Genomic DNA, 7331 nt, shown 5'->3' with positions numbered 1-7331 from the left:
AAAACCCGAAAATCTGACCCTTTTGCTGGGGCAAAAAGAAACGGTTTCGCAGTTTTCACTTTTTCCACATACATTTGACAGTTCTGACTAGCCCGGCGCTTAAATAGTTGGAATCAACGTTCACCCGGCTAAAAAATTCGATTTTGGCGAAAATCCACTTGCCCCGAAAAACCCGAAAATCTGACCCTTTTGCTGGGGCAAAAAGAAACGGTTTCGCAGTTTTCACTTTTTCCACATACATTTGACAGTTCTGACTAGCCCGGCGCTTAAATAGTTGGAATCAACGTTCACCCGGCTAAAAAATTCGATTTTGGCGAAAGTCGACTTTTTCTCTGGAAAAACGGAAAATCTGACTCTCTGGCTCGGGGTGAAAAAAAAATTTTATTTCGACTTTCGTCGCGCCTTCGGGGCTTTCATTGGCATCAGAATTGTTAGAAAATACAGAATCAACTTTCACTTGGCGAAAAAATTCAATTTTGGCGAAAATCGACTTTCACCCTTGACCCACGTGAAAATGAAAAATTTTTTTTCCCCTTTTCTGTCACCTCCGAGGGTTTCATTGGCATCAGGGGGTCAATAAATACAGAATCAACGTTCACTATTTTTTATTTAAACACCGCCTGCAAACGGGGAGATGAGGGTGGCTAAAATATATTCTGCAACCCTGTCTCCTCGTTGGCTACAAATTTCAACCCTCCGCATACATGCCTTCCCCTTCACCCGCTCGTAAAATCACGCGTTCTCGGTAGCATCGAGGAGGACTTCTCAGGACCGAAAAGAACTGAGGATTCGAATGGTCTCTGGAAAAGTACGTCGCAGAACTGATTAGGACTTACCAGGTCCATCTAGGTCTAGAGAGATCTTGAAAGACCTGTGTACGTCCAATCAGAACCAAATCCTCGACTCGGGTAGTAAATGTTGGAATAATACAGTAAGCACTGGATAATATTCTAGGTCGCAAATCGTTGATGCAGTTGGATTATAGTATAGCGAAGTGACATTCTCTGGTGGAGAATTCAGGTTTATCGAACCAGGTGCTATATTTGAATTCGCTTTGATCGAGGCGAAGCACAGGTAATCAATTTCAAACGAAATAATCCCTTGAAATGAGGAGAAATGCACTGTTAAATTATTTTCATTACTTCTGCATAAAGTGAAATTTTACGCACGCTCCACGTGCGCAAAATCTCACTTTCCAGACATTGTGATGAAAAATAGGGTTTGACACTCGTGGGAAAAGTGTTCTTTGACCTCTGGGAGAGTAACACTCGCCTTCGGCGAGCGCTATACGAAGAGAAAAATTCAATAAAAATTACCAGAAAAAAACGTAAAAATTACGTTTCGAAACGTAATCTGCGAACGACGTAAAATTCAATAAAAAGTGTGAGCCGGAACTGAAATTGTACAATGACTTGCCACGTAAATTCTACGATTTGTTCCGTAAAAATTAACCAGCCGTCTGATGACTCATCGCTGTGGGAACGTCGTTCCATAATTTTTCCCCAACGATTGAGAAATTTTACGGAACGGAACGTAGAAATAACTCACTAGCTTTATAAAAATTGTTGAACGTTCAAGAATTTTTTATTTTGGAGGCATAATAAGTCGGGAAGTTTCTGTAAGATTTTCTGTAAGATTTGTTCGTTGATGAACCTGAAAATTCACTGAATATTTCAGATTTCTTCTCTTCCATTCCTATAAAAATTGCCGGAAAATGATTCCCTATTACGGATTACGATGAATTGTTCCGTAATTTTTACTGAATATTTCTCTCCGTGTACACAACTCCCACGCGTGAAAAACACTTTTACCCGCTTGTACATGGAGAGAAATGTTCAGTAAAAATTACTCACAATTCGCTCATCGATTACGGAATCGACTCAGAAATTTTAAGTGACGGTATCGTAATTTTTCACAAGGGATTCAGTTAAAAATTACGGAACGCTCTGGAAAAATTCCCTGATAGTTCTGTGAAATTTCCTACAATCACATTTCGCTCCGGAATTACTGCAGAAATATGGTTTATTTAAATTACATAAATTTTATTTGATTCAAATAAAGTTTATTTAATTCAAATAAACAATTTTTTTAGGTGTATTATGCTGAAGAATTTCGAAGAATACTTCATTTCACCTTTGAAATTTTCCCTTCAAGCAACTTTATATCTCACTGCACGCGAAGAAAGAATAGAGGGAGCAGTTCCAAGAATTGAATCCACAAGCTCGTGGAAAATAATTCTCCCGATGCACCAAACACGAAGCGCTACATCTAGTGTCAGCAATTCCCATTCTTCGATAGCCGAATCAATTGATGGGAAGTGAAAATTTCTGGGACGAAGCGCGTTTTGAATTTTAAACGATGATTTTTTTTATCAGTGCGACCATACGTATCCAGTGGACAGAGGGACACACATGAGGGGAATTAATCTCTTTTGTTTCTACACAGTCACGCTCATACGAGTAAGGGGATTAGTTTTCATCCTCGAAATTCTGCTGTTCGGAGTGAATTTATCAGCAGTCCTATTGCTCTTTGGTATGAATTTCATGTGTTGCAAGGATGACGAAGATGTGCACTCTGACAAACGTTAGTTTCTACAGTCTACACGGGAATATAACATTATTCTTTATAAAATTATAAATAAGAATACTTCAAAATTATTTTTTAATGTGGAAACGTTGTAATTTTCACAATAATTTACAATTTCACATACTAAAATTCATACGATTTGAGTAATTTCTAGTCGTTCAATAATCAAAATTCTTGAAGAAATAAACCGTTTTTGTAACATCTGCCTGAAAAGTACTTTTGGGGGCGGTTTATTGTGCTTAGGTAAAGAGGTTATTTTGCGCGTGGCGCGCGTAAAGTTCATAAGTCGTGCATTAATTTTTTTTTTCATCCGTGCATTTTGTACTGTTTTGTTCGTTAAAAATTATTATGCTAAATCGTAAGAAGTACATTTTACATCCCAAAAATTCGTTTAAAATAAATTAAATTTCCCTCATTACACCCTCGTTATACCCCTTGTGATTTTTATTTTGGCCCTTCATTTCTGACCGTTACCAGATCTCAATTTGTTTTATATGTATAATATAAAATAGAGAGATATAGAGACCATTATTTTGACCCTTGCGTCCCTTAATATCTGACCCCCATGACCCTTATTTGGATCCTTAATCTGACCCTCATTATAATCCTCGTGACCCTTATTTTGACCTTAGTACCCTTAGTTTCTAATCCTTGGTTTGCTAGCCCCATGAGACCCTTAATCTGACCCTTGTTACCCTTATTTGGACCCTTAATCTGACGCTGGTGACCCGTAGTCTTGTGGCCCCTAATCTCCCCATATGACCTTTAATCAAACCCTTATGAGCCTTGTTTGGATCCTTATTTTGACCCTTGTGACCTTCGTGATTTATTTTGACCTTCATGACCCTTATTTTGAACTTCGTGACTTATTTTGATCCTCATGACCCTTATTTTGATCTTCGTAACTTATTCTGTTCTTCATGACCCTTATTTTGATCTTCGTAACTTATTCTGTTCTTCATGACCCTTATTTTGACCTTTGTGAGTTAGTCAGACCTTCGTGACCCTTATTTAGATCCTTGTGACCCTTAATTTTGGAATCTTAATTTCGAGTACTAAATTTTCATGACCAGAAGTCGATTTGGATTTTCATAATATAGAGAGATATACTGTTATGTTACGGGCTCGGAACCTCGCTTCGATCGGCTAGTTCGCGGTTTATCGAACCTACTAACTCGAAAACAATATACACTTTTGAAGTACGAACAAAAAATCTCAGATGCATCTCACATTTTCATTCCTCAATGTCCTGATTGAAAATTTATAATCTGAAATTGCATAAAATTCATACGAAATCATCCGAGCGTTCATCACACCTGTAGCCATTTTCATCTGACAAATTTCGAGAGAGCTGCTGTGATTCCCGGCCTCAAGGCAGCAATAAAATCCACCGAGTGAAACGTGACAAGGTGTCGGCCGGATAGAAACCAATATATGTGCTGACAAGCGAAAAATCTCTACGTTTTCTCGCCGAATAAAGATAAAAGAAGAGAAAAGAGATGAAGCAGTTTCGAGGGGTGGAACACTGAATGGAGTACTCGTTGGGCCAATACCGTGATGAGAAAAATACTGGAATAGAAGGGGCAACTATAACGTCTCAATCCTCCAACCCTTTAACTCTTCAGTTTATAAAGAAAACGTTTTTTCCGCTTTTCTTTGCTTCTTTTAAGATCCTTTTCAGCCCTTCAGGAGTAATATAATCGTTCTCCGATGTGAAATTGATGCCCGTGGAGTGAAACTTTCGTAATTATCCCTTAGGGGGCGGATTAAAGAGAATGAAATCCCTCGAATTTTCTGGGGAAATGAATTCGCAATTTTTTCGGAGGGAAATTTTTTTCGTTTTCTTCCCTTTTCTATTCCACCATGAACATTTCGTTGAGTTCAGCTTATGGATTTCATTTGCCCTGTATTTTTTGCGGAGGGGCGGCGGCAGGAGGTGGGGTGGGGATGAAATCATTTTTATTGAGAAGTCAGAAAACAATTTAATTGGGTTCTTGGAAGCCACGAGCAGTTTCCCGTGAAGTAAAGCGAAACGGATATTTGTGCTCATTGGAATGGTATCGTGTTGAACTACGGGAACAATTTAATCTCCATTGAACTCCACTGAACTGATATTTTTCATCTGAAAGTTTTTGTAGAAACTCGTTTGAAGTGCAGTTTTCTCGGATTTTTCATTTCAATCATATCTATTTTTTTATTTTTAATGGTATTCATCACGAGAAGCATCTGATTGGCCGTGGCCCGAGGGCCTTCCGCCTCGGTTTCAATCATATTTTCCGTACTGCTCTTCACTTTTCCTCGTCCGGGGACTGGCTTTGGCCAATTCCACAGTGAAAATGACTACGGAAAAATGGCGCTCATGACTATTGCCATGCACGGAGAGTAATTTTTGATGAAAATTATTCTACCGTTGTATAAAAGGTGTAAAAACTATTTTACATGAACGGTGGAAATTTGTATTCTAAACAAAATGAAATTAGTTGTGTAGGAGTCGAATTTCAATGAATCAATTCGTAATTATTATTGCACTTATTTTTTCAAAAATTTTGAAAAAAAAAAAATCTTTATAGTTCAAAAATTGGAGGCCCTGGGCTATTTTTAACATTTTAAGCGTGTGCGGGGCAAACGAACAATAAGATATTAATATTTTTGCACCAATTATTCGTTTTTAGGCACATATAGTCGATCTTCAATGCATGAGAAATCTCACTTCAATCACCCGCGACTCTTAAAATTCATAGTAGTGAATTAAGCCTCCCCTTAAGGTACTTCCTCAGTTAGTTATACTTGGTGAAAATTTCGCAACGAACTGAAGACCTAAAATTTGGGTCATATGTTCTTGAGGACATGTAAAAACGACTCCCAAAATTTCAAGTATTTTTTCCACGTGAATTTTTGAGATATCCATCGTCAAACATTCAATTTTTGTATTTTTTAAGTTTTTGTCGATGCATATCTCAAAAATTCGCGTGGTAAAAATACCTGAAATTTTGGGAATCGTTTTCACATGTGCTCAACAACATATGATCCAAATTTTAGGTCTTTAGTTCATTGCGAAATTTTCACCAAGTATAACTCACTGAGGAAGTACCTTAAGGCTTCTGAAAGTTTCAAGTTGCGACTTTGGAAGGTCTCAATTTGAGACTTTTATAGACTCAAGTTGATACTTGAATGTTTCAATTAAGTTCTTTAAGTTCTTGATTAGTTCAGTTGAAATTAATTGCAGTTAATTCAGACTTTCTTAAGTTCAATTCACTTGGATTGGAGGATTGAAATTTTCAAGTCATGAAGGAGATAACTAATTAATTTGTTTTGCAATTCTCGCTGTTTACGATAAACCAGAAGGCGAATGTCTAATATTGAGTAAGAAAACCTACTTATTTCAAGTGAAGAAAACAATAGAATGCTTCCATCCGGAAGTAAAAAGAATACACAGCAGAAATTACTTCATTAAAATTTTTAACTCATAATTTCAGACTCATCTCTTTCGCCAGCTTTCCCTCGTTTTTTCTCCCTCACTTGGCGACAACATAAATTGTGCAGTATATTACTCACGAAATAAATGAAAATGTCCCCAGCATCGTCCGTACTCCATTGTCACAAGCATTTACCAATTAGCCGCGGTTTATTCGAAGTGGTCAAAAACTCTCCAACTCAATGGAAAGTTGAAGCTGAATAGCAAAAAACGTGAAAAATGTTTATTTATTCAAGTGGGCTTGAGAGCTCTCATGCTGTTGACAGAATTCTTCGAATGAAAACAAGAAGGGAGACAACATTGGAATTACGACAGGCACGAAAAAATATCATAGAATTCTATAGAAAATTCTATTGGATTTCTATTGGCCTTCTATTGAGAATTTTATTACTCTATAGTATCCCCGGGCTGTCTACACGGCCAAACCTTAGATGTTTTTACACCCAAAAAAAGTACTTCTCACCAGTACCGACCAGTACTTGATCGAGGGAAGTTCACTTTTGGAAAGTTCTAGAAATACTCGTCTCAAGTACATTTTGTGTCCTTGGGTGAAGTACCACATCTGCCGATCGAGTAGAAATGGTACTCGAAGGAAGTAGCTTCACTACTTTCTGCCAGTACTTTTAGTAAATTAATTTTTACTTTTAGTAAATTAATTTTTCAACTTCTCTCAAGTACTTTTAGAACTTAATTTCAGTACCTCTAATTGATTACTTTATTGAGAAAAGTGAATATTATACCGGATAGAATGCGCTTTCTCACGCATTTTTGTAAATAGAAATATTGAGCAGAAGATATTTTGTAGGAAAAAATCAATAGATTGCGATTTTTATGAATGCTTTCGAGAATTATTGGGATGCTTTCCAACCTGCAAATTTCAATTGTGTTGAGGTTTTTATGTTTTATGTTGTTATCAACATTTAAAAGGCTTTGAAAAATTGTTTTCAATTACTTTCCAATTTTATTACTCACAAAATGGAAATTATTTGGATTTTTGAATGTTTGACAAAATTCGGTTTTTAGAAGAGGTAGAAAACATTTTCGAGTTTTTACACTGAACTTATATTGAGTTTATTTGGCACTTTTGAAAAGAACCAGCCAGGTACTCAGAACAAGTAATTTTTTTGTCTCAAGTAACAAAAGTACTTGTGACAGGTTCTGAGGTACTTCTCACTAGTACACTGGTACTTGGCGCATGTTACTTGCATCAAGTTGTTTTGTAACTTCGAGGAAGTAAAAAAATGTGCCTTTTCCCCAGAAACCTCTTGGT

The sequence above is a fragment of the Diachasma alloeum genome, unplaced genomic scaffold, assembly GCF_001412515.2.
Source record: "Diachasma alloeum isolate Michigan unplaced genomic scaffold, Dall2.0 Dall_scaffold_00197, whole genome shotgun sequence".
NCBI lineage: Eukaryota > Metazoa > Arthropoda > Insecta > Hymenoptera > Braconidae > Diachasma > Diachasma alloeum.
The sequence above is the reverse complement of the archived record's forward strand: the minus strand, read 5'-3'. Positions refer to the sequence as shown.